Source organism: Chiloscyllium plagiosum, unplaced genomic scaffold, assembly GCF_037043375.1.
Source record: "Chiloscyllium plagiosum isolate Xiang-an unplaced genomic scaffold, Cpla_swu_hap1 HiC_scaffold_19, whole genome shotgun sequence".
Classification (NCBI taxonomy): Eukaryota; Metazoa; Chordata; class Chondrichthyes; order Orectolobiformes; family Hemiscylliidae; genus Chiloscyllium; species Chiloscyllium plagiosum.
In genome coordinates this window covers 40,385,880-40,406,471 of record NW_028270157.1, presented here as the reverse complement: position 1 = coordinate 40,406,471, position 20,592 = coordinate 40,385,880, and the positions used below count along the sequence as shown (strand labels likewise).

Genomic DNA, 20,592 nt, shown 5'->3' with positions numbered 1-20,592 from the left:
AAAAAAGCACGCCACGGTGTGGCGGCCAATGAGGGCGCGAGCTACTCCAACGTCAGCGCGCGCCTGGCCGTGTTTGTCTTTCAAAACTGTTGCCCCGCCCACTAGCCACAGTCGCGTTGGCCCACGCTCGAGGAGACGAAACAAACGGTTGGGAGCGACACGATTCTATTGGAGGACAAGAACGTCAATCAGCGAGAGGAGGCGTCCTTGTCGCGAGCGCGCACGCAGTTCGGAGAGAGGCCGTCCAACTTTTTGAATTCATATTTAAAACGACAATAACCGTTTCCCAAAGTCTATTTAAAGCTGCGCCAAAAAAATAGAAACCTTCACTTGCCTTTTTTATTGGTCTGTCTCCTGCAACGGTTAGACCGAAATGATACATTTACAACGGCACGGCCGCTCGAATTTAGAAAACAAAATGACGATCATACAAAATAGGTCTGTCAATGTAGGCGGAGTGGAATGCGTTCTTTATATTTTTAAGAAAAAGCCTTAAGTGCGTTTAAGACAGCGAAGTGTGAATAAAATGTAATTTTCTACAGAGTGCAGTATGGAGCGGACCTTTTTTTAAAAAAGTGATGTTACAGTGCGGACAGGTTTAGATGGCCTCCATCCACCCTTTACGTTCCTTCACATGTTTCACAGCTGCTGCCCAGTGACTAAGTGAATTGCCAATTTAAAAAAAAATCATTGGAACGATCACTCCACGCTGTCACATAGGAGCGGGGAAGTTGGTAAGTAGCTTGTTCTCATTTTAGAAGAAAGGAAAAGAAAAGACCGCTATTAAAAAGCCATTTTACTCTTGCAGTAATTATGTTGTAATTAGTTATAATAAACACGTCTTACTTAACGAGACAACTTGCTTCAGCCTGCAGTAAATATTAGGCAGCGAAATGGAAACTAAACTGTATTTCATCTTCAACAATTCTCAGTGTAGACCTCAGCAAGGCAACCACAACGTTTGCAGTAGGTCTGCCTTTTTAGTGGTATACTGGTACACCCAGTACCTACATCCTAAATAATACCTTTTTTTAAAAAAAAGGTACATGTACGTGATTGATGACTGGCTTTCGTGGTATGTTCCACAGCAAATTTAAATTTAATTTTCACCTACTTTTGCGCAGTCCTCATCAGTCTAACAAGATTATAGTGGCATAGATACTCACTAAAATGTGCTCTTGACGTTTTTTTTTCTTAAAAAAGCAACAAGTAAAATTGTGTAGCCCCATTTGTAGAAAGACAAGCCTATGCGTGAAATATACAAAGTATCTGTTTCATATAAACTTGCCAATAGATAAGAGGAAGAACTCTCGTTTGGAGACCTCGTCTGCTTTCTCCAGGTGTAATCTATTTATTAATGTGAAAACAACGCCATTCGCCTTTCATGAGTTTAACACAAACACAATTGAAGCGATCATATATAACACCATGCTGCAAGACATCTCAAACAGAAGGCCTGGTAATTTGTAAATCATTTCGCGAAGTATCACTCGTACAGAATTCCAAATCAATTGAAGCCTTCACTCAATCAATGACGACTTTTGTGGGGTTTATTTATCTGCTCACTAGGAATAAAAATAGTGGTGGGTGGGGTGGAGCGTTAGTAAGTTATGGGATACTTAATGTCTGCCTGTAATGTTATTGATTAGCTAATCAATTGGTTTATGATTATAAACTTGCACACAAAAAAAATCAGTTGGACTATGAGCTCTTATTTCGTAGAGGTAATATCCCTACCTCTGGACCAAGAGGCTCGGGTTCAAGTCCCACCTGACGCAGAGTAGTATAATAACAGCAGTGAACAGGTTGACTAGAAAATATCTAAGGTAAAAACAATGACTGCAGATGCTGGAAACCAGATTCTGGATCAATGGTGCTGGAAGAGCACAGCAGTTCAGGCAGCATCCGAGGATGCTGCCTGAACTGCTGTGCTCTTCCAGCACCATTGATCTAGAAAATATCTAAGTATACTTAAGTCCGGCTTGACATGTATCTCTACCTTTGGGCTAAAAGCGCCTGGCTCAAGTCCCACCTATAGATTTGATCAAGTTGATTAAAAATATGGAAGTTTTAGATCGATATTAAAACATTAAACGTCGGCTGTCCAAATCTGGCACCACTTAACTATAATCTTCATGCAGAAAAAAAACACTACAGGTTATGCGTACTTGAACCAAGTATCACTAATTTTACCCGAATTAAAGGCCCTGCCGAATATTAACCTTTTTGTTGAATCGATATTAGGACATCCAATTCAATTCTGTTTTCATAATACAATTATAGTCTCTCACCACATAACCACACATTGTTTACGACCCTGGCAGTGTTAAAAATGTTTTGGTATTCATGCATACACCTGTGACTCCATGTATTTTTACAGATTACACATATTTTGCATATACTTCACCATCAATTGTCATTCTTAAAAAAATGAAATTATTTGGAAAATGAAGCAAGTATTTGCATTACATTTACAATGGAATGGGTAAATGGCGGTAAATGGGTTAAATTGGAGAATCGTATATTGTGAAAAGTGAACAGGTACAAAGACAGACTGATAAAAGGCTGGAGTCTACATCAGGGACACAGGAGAAAAGTGGCAGATGTATGTAACGCAAAACAATCAAGAGTGATTATTACAAGAATGATAGTTTGATTGGAGGATCGATTGAAATAATAAGATAATACAGAAATGGATGACTTCAGGGGTCTGGATGGACAAAAACCACAGAGAACCAAGGCTGGGATGAACTGATGGTTTATTTTCAGGTGGAGCAGAAAAAAAAGTGAGCCGCTGCGATGCTTTGGGTGATAAAACCAGACCGGTCTCCCAATACCATCCACGGCCAAGATTATTGAACAGGAAGATTATGTAGGAAGATGCAGAAGAATAAATACAAACATGGACTCTTTCAGCTACAATGAGAGATTTAACACAGAGCGTTGTTTGGTTCGAGAATAGAATTAGATTTCTATTAACGCGTTTCGTTGTTCCTTATGTATCCCGATCGGTTATCGGTAATGACTCATACACGTTAATTCTAAAATAAAAACCTTATTTCTATACCATTATTTCTAAATTTAAAGGAAGGAGAGATATTATGTCTTATTTTCGATGGATTAACGTATCAAGTCAGAGGTCAGTCATATGCACTCAATTCAACGCCATCACATATGGAAATAAAGTACAGAAACAATTTTTCTGACATTTGCTATCTAATCGGTATGGGACAGAGATGAAAATTGCTGTTAAATCATTAATTAAGAGAAAAAGAAAGGGAGGATCTTTCCCCCCCAGACAACAACGTTACATTGATCATTTTTTCTTGTTGGAGAACTTAGTCAATGCTCTAAAGACATTTCTTAAATATCATTTAGGCCAGGCTAGTCTATCTCTGGTTACCTAATGGCATACATATAAATTCATACAATACAAAGCAAATTAAAGATGCATTAAGCTCCCAGGCAGGGGCAAAGATCATATAATCTAACTGTGGGAGTAAAATCATCGTTTGGAAATAAAATAGCTACCCAAGAAATTATGAATTATAACTACACCGGCTTTACCCATTTCAATCTCCAACTTTTTTTAAGTTGTGAAGGAAAATATCTGGAGCGATGAAAGCTGTGTCAGATAAGGTTGAGATAGATCTTAATGATATTTCGTATTGATAGTTTATTATGTGGGGTGGGGGGGGGGGGTGCCTTTGAAATTCCAAAATCGATGCAATGGAATATTGTCCATCTATGAATGAATCATATTTCCAAACTAGATTCTATACCTAGTTTAAACATAATTTAAGAATTGATTATGCAAAATTTGTATGAAAACCTTTAATATGCTTTGATCCGCCATGGTTAGTAAATTATAAATGTGAAACTTCACAAGAACGGTGCCAGTTAACTGATTCTATGTAGGTAGACTACTTTTACAAATCTGAAAGCCTGTTCCTAAAGTGTAAATCTCATTGCAACTGAAATGATACTCCGGCTAAATGCTACTTATTATAGGAAACAGTTCGAGTCAATTTCTTACTGTCGAAAGACAGTCAAGAATCCATCAGACCTCATCCTGTTTCACTGTTGCAGATTATGTAACGAAATACAACAACGTGGATGAAGCCATCCAGCACAAAGTGAATGAACTATAATCTAGTTACTGTTGGTTTTTAGTAGATTAGGATTTCGATGACTGTACACCATACAGGTTTGATATAACTCAGTTGAAAACCACATTAAAAGCGGCAATTGAATCCAAAGAAACAAAGTTGACTAAGCTCGAAAGTAGAATCACATCACTTATTTAACCTCTGAAGAATGCATATTCTACAACTGCTCTTCCGTGCATTTCTATAACATTAAACAACTTACAATTCCAGAGTGAATGCATAACACTCTACTGTTTACCGCACATATTTGCACGTGCTCTGCGCCTATTTCCACCTCTTAAACCGACACATAGACATCAGAAAAAAATCCCTCCCCACACAAATATTATCCAGTCTCTCCTAAACATACAATCAACAAATGCGTAGTAGAGAATCAGTTTCCGTTTTAAATATTTGCTCCATTCACGAAACATCAATTACTATGTCTAACGTTTCTACAATAAAGACGAAAAACTTGCCTTCCCGTTTCTCACAATGTGTGTGGGGATGAATTTCCGCCAAGGTTTTTCCGCTCTCTTATACAGAAATTTACTCCACTTCCATTTTACTTAGGAAATCTTTGCGCAATCAATTTGCATTCCCGAACAATTGGATGGTTTAGACACAAAGAAATTTGAGTTTTAACTGAAGATAACATTGTCACTCTAGGGGTATAAAAAGATGGTAGCCATGACTTGGAGGTACCGGTGTTGGACTGCTGTGGACAAATTTGAAAACCACACACTGCCGGGTTATAGTCCAACAGGTTTATTTGGAAGCACTAGCTTTCTAAGCGCTGCTCCTTCCTGATTTAACCTCTGAAGAATGCACATTCTTCAACTCTTCTTTCGTGCACTTCTATAACATTAAACAACTTACAGTTCTAGAGTGAATGTACAACACTCAACTATTTACCGCACATATTTCCACATGCTCTGCGTCATTTTCAACCTCTTAAACGACACAAACATCAGAAACATTTCCCTAGAAAAATTACAACCACCTGATGAAGGAGCAGCCGTGCTTCTAAATAAACCTGTTGGACTATAACTGGTGTTGTGATTTTTAACGGTATAAAAAGAAACATTGAGGAGGGTGATGGTGTAATGGTAATTATTGGGCAAGTATTCCAACTTCAAAATACTTTGGGACACAAGTTCAAATCTCACAATGGTAGACGATAATAAAATATGGAAAAAAAAAACTGGCCTAATGATGAGCATGTAACTACTGTTGATGACTGGGGCTTTTATGGCACAGTAGTGGTGTGTCTATCTCTGAGCCAGGAGGCCCGGTTCAAATCCTACCCGTTCCAGAGGTTTGTAATAGTTTCAAATCGACCTGTTCAGAGAAATTAATAGAAGAGAACATTCTCGGGTAATTGTAGCTCTTTCATTGGCTGCAATGCTCGGGAAAACACCAATGAAGCTACTGTACAGCAGTTATGCGATTATAGCATCACTAGTCTGCGTAAATTCCCTGCTGGAGGACACTCGACCAGGGAACAGACATCAGTAACCATATTCCCAGAACTGCAAGTAATTTCTTAGGTTCCGTTTCTTGTTTCTAGTTCTTTGTAATTCAAGGGAAAAAAAACTACTGCAAAATTTTGTTATTTCCTTATTTGAGAAAAACAACCGAGAAGTTTATTTTAAATCTATTTAATGTGAATCTAACGAAATGCTAAGGGAAACACAACTTTAAATGCAGACTTTCGAGAATGATTGTTAATGTTAACAATACACAATAGCCAATCAAGATAAACATGTAATAAGGATTCTTTTGAAATTTTCGATTAAGGCTCTACTTAGCAACTAAGACATTTGAACAATTTCCGCTGTCGATCCATCCAGCTAATTACAAACTTTCCTGGTCAGTTAATTTGGGCCAAATGCACTTTTTAATCTGGCTGAAATTTGCACTTTGAAGGCAAAGCTTTGAAGCGCCGTTATCTTTTAAATTTTTATACACATGTGCAGTAGTACATAGTGACAATATACGAATAGTTTACATCCATCTGTCCTTTTCACGTAGGAAGAACGCTGGTCAACCAGATACAACTGATGATCTTTGAAGCAAAAACCTAAACGTGCCCAAGGGAAAAAGCAATGATATTTAAGCGAAGGTGAGGCGAGTTACACATCAGAGGAAGTAGTGGTGAGAGTTTCAACGAGAAGCAATCTCGGAATAGGTTAGATAGGGGTCCAGTATGTTGAGTATCCATTGAGATGTAGGTGATGCTAACCTTTATGGACTTTCAAGTCGACAGAAGTCCAAGATTTGATATTTTGCATTATGGAGTGACGCGCCCTCTACACTACCATATTTCAGGAACGGAATTATGCAGTAATAGTAGTGTGTAATGCAGTAATAGTAGTTGCTCTGACGCGGCGTTCACGAATATGCTAACTGCTAATGCCAGCCAGACGTTACGGCCCAGCGACCAAGTTAACTGGATCTTATTTGGAGAGCAGGCAATTACTAACATTCTGAAATTGCATAGATTTGTTATCATTAGTTACACTCATGGTTAATAAGAGGATATGCCCTCCTGCAGTGACAAAGTGGAGAAGTTGACTGACCCATCAGTGGAATATTTGACTTATGCAGGACAACTGGTGTTAAAAATCACTGCTTCAAGTCCCACCTGTTTCAAAGTTGTATAATAACATCTAAAGGTTGATGAGAAAACGTTTCTTTTAAGTTGAAGTGCCCATTCTACGGGTGCTAACTGGCTTATTGAGCACCCCCAAATGGTGGCCAGCAAATCGTCATCTTGATTACAGGAAAAAAGTACAGGCATAACACATTTCACTTGTAAAAAAGGGCTAACCACCCTTGCAGGCATTTATTTCAAAGTTAATTTACTGCGAGGCAGAGTTAGCTACATTGGGGTGAATCAGGTTTTAGGATTACTGGGGAGCCCATAAAACGTTTTACAATACTCACTTTAAAGCATAACTTCCCATTTAATCAATTATCGGATCCAGTCCAGATCACATCCCTTGACCCCTAGCGCTAATGCTGGAATTCCTAACCCTAATGTGAACCGAGTCTTAAACCCAAAACGAATTTACCTGAAGACTTCTGCGATGCTAATAGTGCTCTTATCTTTTACTTCTCTTCCTTGGAAGGCTGTTGAGCTCTCCCAGTCCTATTATAATGAGAGCTGGAGAGTCTCTGTATGTCATGAGCCTCTTATCCAAAATAGAGCGAACAATCCCAAAGCAATTAATTAAAAACTAATTTCAAATATTTAAGCAAAAAAAATTAGAAAGTTGGCCCTCTTGGAGCTGGATAATTGGATATTCAATTGTGAAGTGCTACCCTTCCCTAATTGGAGGGCGCGGAGAAGCTACGTATCAGGAACAAGGACGGGAACAAATAATACACAACGCACTGCAACCTAGATTCGGTTCTTTATTCATTGCAGAAAATGTCAATCATTCTAAATGTAAACGATCTTAAAATGTGAAAGTTTTCTTCCCCCCCCCCCCGTCCTTTTTATGCAAATCGCATTTCATGTTATTGTAAATGCAAGTTATTGTTTCCAATGTTTGAGAGGCAGCTCTTTGCATATGTATATTCAAGCAAGTAACCGAGATCTCTCCTAAACAGAATGGTTAAAGTTTCAAATCAGTCGGGAACCAAGCAATGTAAACAGGATTGTTTGGCTGGAACCCAAAATGCTGTTATGCCGACCAATAGCTAAAGAGTAAATGCATTAAACTTTCTATAATTGATATAAAATATTTACATTGTATTTTCCTTTGATTAACAGGTGATTGTTTTGTATTAGCATCCTATGATTATATTTTGTGTTCTAATGAGTGTAATAATTGCAGATGGTCGAACTGCTCCCAGAAAGGAAAGACTTATTTACAAAAAACTAGCTGATTAGTACGTGTTTTTCATGGAATAATACAGACCTTCGTGATTTATCATTAAGACTCTATTGAAACCAAACGTTTCACTTATTGTAATGTTAACAAACTTCAAGTGCTTTAAATACTTGAAGTGAAAAGAATTGCAGGCTAAACAGCTCAGCATTGTGGCTAATTAAATAGCGCTTTCAGAAAGCTGGCACAATCATAATGGTTTCCTTCTGTGCTATATTTTCCTATGATTTTGTATGAAGGTTTTTTTCTGGTACGTACACAATTTGAAGAAACATCTTCCGCATAACTTACAATATTATACTTCCATAAGTTAATTATCTGCATATAATTATGACTCAAACCAGTCTTTGTTTATACACTCATTGGAATATGACATCACTGGCAAACATTCATTGTCCATCCCTAATTGTCTAAGAGAAGGTAATAGCAAACTGCTTTTTTTGAACTGCTGCAATCTGTGTGGGTGAAGGTAATACTTCAGTTCAATTTTCTATGTCTGGCTTTACTAGTGTACTGTGGATCATCGGAGAATGGCATGGGAGAGAACCTGTTTGACAAGCTCACCCTGGGCTGAGTGGATTCAATAAATCCACTTGTATTGTATGTGGTGATTCATTCTGGTCAAAAAAAATATATTGTGAACTGTCCTCTACAGTCTTCGGGAGAGGTCCATTTCCACCAGTTCACTATACTCTGAAGGATGAAATTTCTCTTTCTCAGTCGAGAACAACCTATATTGTATCCTGAGCATGACCGCTTGTCCTGGGCTGGCACCACCAATCCTGCCCCTCCTTGTGGAAAGGAAAACATCCGTTTTGCATGCTCAAGAATGAGCATGTGATTCATGCTTTTAAACTTCAGTGAATAGCTCCAGTTGACCCAATCTCTCCTAATCAACAACGCCACCAACCCATGGATCTGTCTGGTGAGCCTTTGCTGCATCCCCACTTCAGAAAGTATATCTTGGATGAGGAAACGAAAGCTGTATACAATGCTCCACTTGTAGTCTCAAGGCACAGTAAGCTACAGTAAGATTTCCTTGCTTCTGTACTCAAACGCTTTAATGCAATTTACATACCCAACTGCTTGCTGCAACTGCATGCTTGCTTTCAGTGAGCTATCTAGGTCCCTTTTGTGCATCAACATTTCCTAATCTATCATTTAAACAATACTTTGTCATTATGTTTTTCCTATCAAAAATAACCAACTTCATATTTATCTATACTCTACTGCATCTGCCATGCATTTGCCCACTCACTGAACTTATCTGAACAAACAGGATCTTTACACCTTCTTCACCACTTACCATTCTATGTAGTTTTGTGTCATCAGGAAATGTGGAAATAGTGCATTTCATTCTTTCATCCTATTAATTTATGTATATTGTGAATAGCTAGCAGTCCAAACACTGATCCCTGCAATACCTGACTAGTGACCACATTCTACTCTGAAAAATGCCTATTTAATCCTGTTTCTTGTCTACCAACCAATTCTCATTCCATGATGGTATATTGACCTTTAATTCCATGTGCTTTCATTTTGCACAGTAAATGTGATTTCATCAAAATCTTTCTGAAAATACAAATATTTTCTAGCTCTGCTTGTTTTCCTGCATCAATTCTACTAGTTATTAATTTGAGGCTGACCTTACCTATCTGAAGGCATTTAATATTTAAAATATTCTTCTGGTGCTTTCTGATCATAAGTCACTGTCTTACTGAGGTGCAAAATTTAGCTCATCAGCTATGATGCGATTACATGTAGAGCAGGGTATTTGGTATGAATGGCTGCTGCCTCCTCTTCCTGTAACTCATCCTTCCCTCATTCACATGTAGCCTGAGTCTTTCTATTTGTTTCTCTTTCTGTCTCCATGTCTCACACACAAACCACCTGGAAACAATCACAAACATCAGACAGCCATTTTATGTTTGTTATTGGTGACCATTCTATGTCCCCACAGCCTGGGGTCACTTATTATAGATATTAATTACTCAATGATTTATTCTGAGTGCTTCAAATGTAACAGAGGCATGGATAGTATAGGCAGTAAATGTTTAAGATGGTAGATATAAGTGCCAATCAAGCAAGGTACTTTATTCTAGATGTTAAACTTCTTGAATGTTGTTGGATGTGGACTCATGCCAGCATGGAGTGTATTCCATTACTGTCCTTACATGGGCCTTAAAGTTGGTGGAAAGACAGAGTAAGCCATGTATTGCAGAATATCCAGCTTCTGACCAGCTTATGTATCCACAATATTTGTGGCTAGACCATTTAAATGTGTGGTCAATAGTGACCCTAAGATGCTGAAAATGGAGCAATTGACAATGTTTCGATGCTTTTGACTATCAAGGGAATGTGGTAAGATTCTTTCTAATCGGAGATTGCACATTGTTTTGTTGCACAAATTTCTTTTGGTGCACAGGTTTTGGAGATTTAAGAGGTGAGTTACCTGCTACAAGATCCCTAGTCTGTCACATTAATTTAAGTTTAGTCCAGTTGACTTTCTGGTCAATGGTAACCTGCAAGATGTTGCTATCAAGGGATTCAGCAATGATAATGCCATTGAATGTCCAAGTATATGGTTATGCCCTCTTTTTGGAAATGTTCATTGCCATCTAATGATAGTCAGTTTAGCAGATTACTAATTCAGCTGTTATGAGTGGTTGGCAATCAGTATGAGATTTCCTTGCTTATGTTTGCATATTTATGCGAACATCTCTCACCACAACTCTTATTTTGCTTTTTCCTTTCAGATGGCCAAGAACTGCAGTCTGCCCAGACAAGGCAGAGAGCAATAGGTGGAAGAGCAAGATGACAGTGATGATGAATAAACCCCATCACTTATCACACTTGATCTCTCACGGTCTCTTAGCTATCAGCTCATACACTGATACTGCACATAATTTAGATAGCTTATAAGTGAGATATGTACATGTTGAGGCACTGTGCATAACTGGTTGGTAGCCAGATCAGGGGACAAAGATATTGCAGGTTGAGTGTATGATGCTGGAAAAGCACAGCAAATCAGGCAGCGTCCGAGGAGCAGGAAAATCTGTTTCAGGCAAAAGACATTCCTGATGAAGGGCTTTTGCCTGAAATGTCGATTTTCCTGCTCCTCGGATGCTGCCTGTCCTGCTGTGCTTTTCCACCACTGCACTCTCGATTCTAATCTCCAGCATCTGCAGTACTAACTTTCACCTAAGGATATTGCAGGTGCCAGACGCCCCAAGGGCATATTCTTTTGCCTAGGACTCGTGCACTTTGGGACATTATCTTTGCACCATAAGAATCCCTTGTTAATAAATATATATCAATTGTGTTATTTATATTCAGATGGTGGATATTGTGATCTCACTTGTGGTCATTTGTGTATATGACTCCTGCTCTGGTTTCTTGTGTTCTAAGACAGCATTCAGCCATCCAACACTTCTATTCTGCCAGATGTTTGACTCATTTGTCAACTGGATTGAAGCAATGCTGATTATGAGGCAGAATGAAGTTGTGCTTCTTGAACAAGAATGGCAAGACAGCCTTCACATCCACCAGCATACACCACAAGGTTAAAGCAAAGACAAATGGAATGTTGGTCTTTATTTAGAAGAAATTAGAGTTTAAAATAGGAAAGTCTTGCTAAATCAATAAAAGGCAATTATCTGACCACATATTGTGAATAGTTTTGGGCACCTTTTAATCAAGGAAAAGATATATTGGCATGAAAGGCAATCCAGAGAAAGTTGATTCGGCTGATCCTGGATATGGAGGGACTGTAATACGAGAAGTTGAGCCTGTATTAATTGCATTGGCGGGGGGGGGAGGGGAAGAGAGAGAGAGGAGAAAGAGGTGGAGAAGGAAGAAAGTTGACCTCATTGAAGTTTACATGATTCTTGACAATAGTTTGTTTTGTGCTGGGCTTCTATACCAGTTGACCTCTTGTTCCTCCTCTGCTTCCATAAGTATAAAAATGAACCTACTTTCCAACACATTTTTCAGTTTTTAAGAAAAGCAACTCTGAACAAGAGTCATTCTGGACTCAAAGTTAATTTTCTTTTTTCACATGTGCTGCCAAATCGGCTGAGTTTCTCCAGCATTTTGTTTGCTTAAGATTTGCTTAAGTTTAGATGTGGAAAAGTTGTTTCTCCTTGTGTCTAGGACCAGATAGCACAATCTCATAATTAAGGTCTTTATGATCATTAAAGGTCCTCAAGCCTCAACTCATCCCCTGATTTTTTTTTTGTTAATCCATTGAACCATGAGCGACCATGTCTTTAGATTCTAGGTCATCAGCTGTTGAATTCCCTTCAGAAATCTTTACATCTCTTTATTTTCCCCTCAGGTGCTCCTTAAAAACCTCTCTTTGATCAAGCTTTTGATCACGTATTAAATCTGAGAGACTCTGGCAAGTTTTTTTGACAATGTTTGAGGAGCATTTTGGGATGTCTTGAAATAAGTTCTATAAATGCAAATTATTTGCATTTAGCATGGATTGGGAAATTAATTTATACTGCTCACTTACAATTTATGATGAAGATCGAAATTGACTCTTTTTATATCTGATCTGAAGCACATTTTTGGATAGGGTCTGGGCAGGTTTGCATTGCATCTTTGTGTCAATGGTTAAGCTGACCTTTTAACTACTCAATACTGACACTCAGTACATGAAATGGAAAGATGAAGTAAAGCATTTGTCAAGTTAAACCTCTCCCTGAACCCATTCAGATCATCATGTAGGAACAAATTACTGCAGATGCTGGAACCTGTATTGAAAACAAATGCTGGAGATCAAAGCGGATCAGACAACATTCAGAGAGCTATCTCGACTCGAAACATTAGTTTTGCTCTCTCTCCATGGATACTGTCTGACCCGCCGTGATCTTCAGCATTTGTTGGTTCCATTCAAATCACCGATTAACGGAACGACCTTGTTACAAAAACCGTTGTTGGAATGTGCTAATGTCCAGGGTCCGACTTCGTGTTTTAATACACGAGATCGTGTCGATGTTGGTGGTAGCAATATCTTACGGTTCCTGCGATTTTTCGAGTCGAACAATTAGTTTATCCAGTTTTATTAAATAGTTATTCTTGCGAATATTTAAAAACTACACAAATGCGGCGAACTGGTGACGGCTTTTCCAGATTTGTTTACATTTTGCATAATTTTATTTCAAATAATGAGACGGGAATTCGTTCTGTCGGATCTATTTTGCATAGATTAAACAAAATCAGGTAATGTCTGGTATATATTAAGCAGTTTTGTAGAATTTTAAAAATGGTGCCCTGTTTACTTAACCTGATTATTTCAACTACAAAATGTAGTGAAACCGTGAAGTATCATTTCGAATGTGTGACAATTTGAAATTTTCAATATCCTTGACGGGACACTGTACGTTTTACGTTAACCCATAAAAAATGCCACATTTCGTAAATATCACATTTTTAAAATACATAATTTGCATTATTTCTATGCCTTACCATGAACGATCTTTTGGCCGTTGTGCTTCAGGTTTATGGTTTGATTCAGCCATAGATTCTTTATGTCAATGAAATCCAGTTGGTTTCGTTTTGTAACATGTATACTGTGGAATAAATGGAAAGACGTTACAGAATGTTCTTGGTTTGCTCTTCTTTCATGGAATATCTTAAAATATCCTCTTCCGTAATAATTGCGGGCTCATTTCCAGTAATTAGTGAGTTGTTGAAATTCATAGAGTACCCCGAAGGTTCTCCTGCTACTTCCTTTACCGTCATTGCAGAATCCTCTATTGTCCCATAATTCCCGCCAGAAACTGCTGTATCTAGCGGACCAATAGTGACTGGACACATAAATCCATTGCAGTCCACCCAAATGGACAAGATTTCTCGAAAATGTGAATGAAAAATTCCTTGAAAAGTTGGAGTTTTAAAATAAATTAGCATTACACAAAAAAAACTACGACCGAGTGGGTTGGTTGTGTGACCAACTGTCACTCCTGGGTTAAGTATATCTAAATAAGGCATGACAAATAAATAGTTTCATTCGGTCCATAGACTTCCCATCAATCTTCAAGTTAGAAGACCCCACGGAAAGTACTTGGGCGTGGAATAAGTGAACGGGAGTACCTGTCATAGATACTGGCAGATGTACAAACAAAAAGCGTGTATTTGGAGTTGAGTAGTGGCACCAAGGATCTAAGCATTAGTAGAGATTATAGCTATGTAAAGATACCAACAAAATATTGCTAATTGCTTTGATACTGGTCACTAGTTTTTGAAGGGCAGATGTTAGGACAAAGGGTAAACCCCTCTGCTAATTTAAACACAGAGAAGCTCACAAGCAGTAATGTGTCAAATTTTGAGAAGCACAGAACTATTCTAGAGGTCACCATTTAAAATAAAAATTAAAAGTTTTAGTCTTTAAGTCCAACAAAGAGCATTAAAACAGCTATTTACAACTCCTTTCTCTTAAACTTATGTTACCTCCCACCACTCTACAATACTAATCCAATTAAAAAAGTAAACCCCAGTTAAGATTTATCTAAAAAACGCAATTCAAAACCAGCCTCATCTGTCCATTTTGCTCTGCATTTTCCTGGGTCATCTCTTCTTCAGTCTTCTGCTGCACAACATTTCTTACGGGTAGGTACGTTTCAGAGAGCTATTTGGCTAGCAGCCTATATTTGATAGTATTCCAATTCTCCCACTAACTGTTCAAAATGTCTGGTTTTATACCCCAAAACATCAGATCATTTCATTGGTTAGATGTCATCCCAAACAGTAACGTTCAATTTGATTGGATTTTGGTATCTACGGCATAATTTAAACTAATTGGCCGAATTTGAATTTGTTTTAGTTCCATGGCAATACAATTCCATCTATTTGTTTCAACCAAATGTTGCATTTTGACATTGTTCAGCACACTCTGTGCTTTCAGTCAGTCCTTGCTAGCTTCTTCTCTTTCTTAAAGGTACAGTACACACCTACATCTTCAAATTACAAAGAAATTGCAAGGAGAGAGAGCGTGAGTCTTCCCATTCTGCTACTTAAATTGATTTTCCTGCTCTATTCAAAAACTGTCTTCCTGCAATGCATTTCAATTGTATATTCCTCTGTCTGACATCTGGTTGAATAACCTGCAGACAACTTTGCTCTAATATATGAAACTTCCAGATTTTGGCTCTGACTGATTTTTGCTTATTGAGATTTTCATGAACTTGACTCAAGCTGATCATGTGATTACTGCAGACATATTAAGTATTCACCTTTTTCCCCTTTTTTGTTTCAACCAATTTATTCCATGAAAGGTCTTGGGTGTTAAAATTAGAAAATAGAGATTGGTAGTTCATTTTTACTAGTGTCATAACTATCATAATTCTAATTTAATAACCTTTTGCTTAAAGCAAAATGCTGTAGATGTTGGTGATCTGAAATAACAACAGAAATTGATGTAGAAACTCAGCAAGTTTGATAGTGACTGTTAGAAACAACACTAAAGTTTCAAGTTCAATATAGCTCTTCCATAGAACTCAGTGGAAGTACATTTACCTATTGAGGCCCATAAATTTGGTTATTTATATATTGTCTTGTAAACACCATTTAATTTGAAGTATAAAATAAAGCTTGAAATTATCCCAACTTCCCCACTCTTAACAGAATAATAGGCACATGAATTAGACTTGCAGTAAAATATAATGGTGAAATGTCAAAAAAATGACAAATAACTAATGAAGAGCAGAAATGAAAATTATATGTAAAGAATACATTTATTGAGATGCTAAATATTATATTGAAGCACTGTTGAGACAGTTTAGCAGTGACAAGCATTGGTGGAAAATTGAACCTATGGCCTCATTATCAAATGGACAAGCTGCAGACCCTTAATGATTTTCCTCTTAGCTTCAGCCAGAGGTTCTCTGGTAAGTCCTTAAGGAGGAGGTGACTATGAAGGTTTATTCAGAACAGAGTGTGACCAGGAAAGGCCTGTTGAGAAGAATAGCAAATTGGGAGAGGGAAATAGGGGCATGGATAGAGGATGGTAATTAAGGTCATTCTTGGAAAGAGGTACAAATAATGGGCCAACATTAAATTGAAGTTTGGAAGTATCCTGAAGAAGGGTTATTGAAGCCGAATCATTCATTCTGATTTCTCTTCACAGATGCTTCCAGACGTGCTGAGGTTTTGTGTTCTTATTTTAAGTTGAGGTTTTACTATTAGGAATACTATCGACCTTCCTACCTCTTATTTAGACAAATATTTTGAAGAAAACATTATATTTTGGAAACAAAAACAGAAATTGCTGGAAAAGCTCAGCAGGTCTGGCAGCATCTGTGAAAAGAAATCAGAATTAACGTTTCTGGTCTGGTGACCCTTCCTCAGAACTGATGGTAGCTAGGAAAATGTCAGTTTTTATGCAGAGGATAGAATAGTGGGGAGGGGCTAAAGAGTAAACAATAGGCAGGGATAGAGCCTAGCAAGAGAGAACAGTTGGTTAGACATAGGAGTGGACAATGATCTGGCTAGGAGGAGACATAGCTGTTCATGGAGATAGTTAGTGGCTGACAATGGGTTGTATGTAATAGTAGACTATGCGATCACAAGACCTGGTGTGTGAGGGTGGAAGCTGGAACATAGGAGAGTTCAAGCTCTAAAGTTATTGAACTCAATATTGAGTCCTGAAGGCTGTAGGGTTCCAAGCGAAAACAAGGTGTTCTTCCAGCTTACGTTGATCTTCACTGGAGCACTGCAGCAAGCCTGAGACAGAGATTTTGACCAGAAAGCAGGGTGGTGTGTTGATGTGGCAGGCAAGCAGGCAGGGGAAAGGGAGTAAGGCGTACTCCTTACCCTCTTTACCCCCCCCCCCCACCCTATATTCTGCATAGAAAACAACACTTTCCTAGCTACCATCAGTTTTGAGGAAGAATCACTGGACCTGAAATGTTAACTCTGATTTCTCTGCCAGACCTGTTGAGTTTATCTAGCAATTTCTGTTCTTGTTTCTGATTTGCAGCATCCACAGTTCTTTGGGTTTTTATATTTGTATTTGGAAGCCATACAGCAGTGGTACCAAAAAAGGCTTTATTTCAAACTGGGTTCTCCTGAATATATCCTGAACGGGCTTCTTCAGAGCAAATTAACATTGCAAGTCTTGTTTGTCCTCTTTACCTCTTGTTCTTTGAAAATACCGTGTCAGAGACATGGAAAATATAATTTTGTCTCTGCACAGGAGAGGACACAAGTTATAAAGCAAAAATAAATATTGGAATCTTTTATTAATGAAATCTTAAAGCACTTAGAACAGAATAGTCTGATCAGACAAAATCAATATGGTTTTACAAAATGAAAATCTTATTTGACAAATGTATTAGCACTTTTTGAAGATTTAAGTAGTGTATAAGGGAGATAAAGAAAAACAATGGATATGATCTATTTGCATTTCTGAAAAGCATTTGATAAGGTGCCATAAAAGATTCATGTGAAAGTTAAGACTTCAGGGAGATGTGAATAATATGTTAACATTGTCAGCAGTTGGTTATTAGACAGGAAAAAAGATGCATTTATAGGTCATTTTCAAGTTGGCAGGCTGTCAGTTGTGGAGTGTCAGAAGAATCAGGACTGGATCTTAGCTATTTACAATCTATACTGATAAAGTGAAGAGATAAAGAGTAATGCATCCAGGTTTATTGAGGGTACAAAACTAAATTACTCTAAATGGGAATGCAAACAGTGAGGAGGAAACAAAAAAGGGTGCAAAGTGATATGGACAGGCTGAGGGAGTGGACAGATGGAGTTTAATGTTGGGAGGTGTCAATTTGGGAATAAGGTTAAAAAGCAAATTACTATTTTAAAAGTTATGAAACTTGTAAATGTTGATGATCAGAGGGATTTGTATGCACTTGTATGGGAAATATTGAAAATGATCAGACAGGTGCAGCAAGTAATTAGGAAGACAAGTATTATGTTACCTTTTTATTGCAAGAGGCTTGGTGTACAAAAATATGAAAGTCTTGCAACAACTGTAGAGGGTATTGGTTTAAACCATGCCTGGAATACTGTTCAACCTCCATATTTAAGGAAGGATATGCTTGCATTAGACACAGTACTTTCTTTTACTTCCCAATCAGCCTGTTCAAAGATGTTATAATACACGCCTGGAGGAGATAGGACTCGAACCAAAGCCTCCTGGCTCAGGTAGGGGGCACGATCACTCTGCCACAAGAGCCCTTGGGGGGCAGTATAGTGACAATTCACTAAATTTGTTCCTGAGATGAGAGAGTTGACCTTTGAGCAATTGACTTAATTTGGCCTACGTTCTCTGGAGTTTAAAAGACTGAGAAGTGGTCTAATTGATACTTAGAAGATTCTGAAGGGGCTTGACAGGACATCAGAGGAGTCATAGAGATGTACAGCACAGAAACAGACCCTTCGGTCCAACCCGTCCACGCCGACCAGATATCCCAACCCAATCTAGTCCCACCTGCCAGCACACGGCCCATATCCCTCCAAACCCTTCCTATTTATATATCCATCCAGATGCCTTTTAAATGTTGCAATTGTACTAGCCTCCACCACTTCCTCTGGCAGCTCATTCCATACATGTACCACACTCTGTATGAAAAAGTTGCCCCGTAGGCTTCTTTTATATCTTTCCCCTCTCACCCTAAACCTATACCCTCTAGCTCTGGACTCCCACATCCCAGGTAAAGGACTTTATCTATTTATCCTTTCCATGCACCTCAAGATTTTATAAACCTCAATAAGGTCATCCCTCAGCCTCTGCGGTCCAGGGAAAACAGCCCAAGCCTATTCAACCTCTTCCTATAGCTCAAATCCTCCAACCCTGGCAACATCCCTGTAATTTTTTTCTGAACCCTTTCAAGTTTCACAATATCTTTCTGATAGGAAGGAGACCAGAATTGCATGCAATATTCCAACAGTGGCCTAACCAATGTCCTGTACAGCCGCAACATGACCTCCCAACTCCTGTACTCAATACTCTGACCAATAAAGGAAATCTTACCAAATACCGCCTTCACTATCCTATCTACTTACGACTCCACTTTCAAGGAGCTATGAACCTGCACTCCAAGTTCTCTTTATTCGGCAACACTCCCGAGGACCTTACCATTCAGTGTGTTTAAGTCCTGCTAAGATTTGCTTTTCCAAAATGCAGCATTTCACATTTATCTAAGTTAAACTCCATCTGCCACTTCTCAGCCCATTGGCCCATCTGATCAAGATCCCATTGTAATCTGAGGTAACCTTCATTGCTGTCCACTGCAGCCCCAATTTTGGTGTCATCTGCAAACTTACTAACGATACCTCTTATGCTCACATCCAAATCATTTATATAAATGATGAAAAGTAATGGACTCAGTACTGATCTTTGTGGCACTCCATTGGCCACAGGCCTCCAATCTGAAAAACAACACTGCACCATCACCCTCTGTCTTCTACTTTTGAGCCAGTTCTGTGTCCAAATGGGGAGTTCTCTTTGTATTCCAGGAGATCTAACCTTGCCATCCAGTCTCCCATGGGGAACCTTGTTAAATGCCTTACTGAAGGTCATATAGATCGCATCCATCGCTCTGCCCTCATCAATCCTTTTTGTTACTTCTTTAGTCCTTGCCTTTCCAAATACATGTACATCCTGTCCCTCAGGATTCCCTCCAACAACTTGCCCACCACCGACGTCAGGCTCACTGGTCTATAGTTCCCTGACTTGTCCTTACCACCTTTCTTAAACAGTGGCACCACGTTAGCCAACCTCCAGTCTTCTGGCATCTCATCTATGACTATTGATGATACAAATATCTCAGCAAGAGACTCAGCAATCACTTCTCTAGCTTCCCACAGAGTTCTAGGATACACTGGATGAGGTCCTGATTTATCCATTTTTATGTGTTTCAAGAAATCCTGCACTTCCTCCTCTGTAATATGGACAATTTTCAAGATGTCGCTATCTATTTCCATGCATTCTATATCTTCCATGTCCTTTTCCACAGTAAATACTGATGCAAAATACTTGTTTAGTATCTTCCTCATCTCCTGCGGCTCCACACAAAGGCCACCTTGCTGATCTTTGAGGGGCCTTTTGTCCTTAATGTATTTGTAAAAACCCTTTGAATTCTCCTTAACTGTATTTGCCAAAGCTGTCTCATGTCCCTTTTTGCCCTCCTGATTTCTCTCTTAAGTATACTCCTACTGCCTTTATACTCTTCTAAGGATTCACTCGATCTATCCTGTCTACACCTGACAGATGCTTCCTTCTTTTTCTTAACAAAGCCCTCAATTTCTTTAGTCATCCAGCATTCCCTATACCTACCAGCCTTTCCTTTCACCGTAACAGAAATGTACTTTCTCTGGACTAGTTATCTAATTTCTGAAGGCTTCCCATTTTCCAGCTGTCACTTTACCTGCGAACATCTGTGCACAATCAGCTTTCGAACGTTCTTGCCTAATACTGTCAAAATTGGCCTTCCTCCAATTTAGAACTTCAACTTTTAGATCTGGTCTATCCTTTTCCATCACTATTTAAAAAATAATAGAATTATGGTTGCTGGCCCCAAAGT

General features: G+C 38.5%; 1 long non-coding RNA gene across 1 annotated transcript; it reads left to right on the top strand.

Moving 5' to 3' along the window:
• The first annotated feature begins 156 nt into the window (after nt 1-156).
• On the top strand, nt 157-11,828 carry LOC122548045 (uncharacterized). The gene is made up of 3 exons (XR_006311156.2): nt 157-734; nt 6,183-6,273; nt 10,804-11,828. It is a non-coding gene; the product is annotated as an uncharacterized LOC122548045 (long non-coding RNA).
• The last annotated feature ends 8,764 nt before the right edge of the window (nt 11,829-20,592 follow it).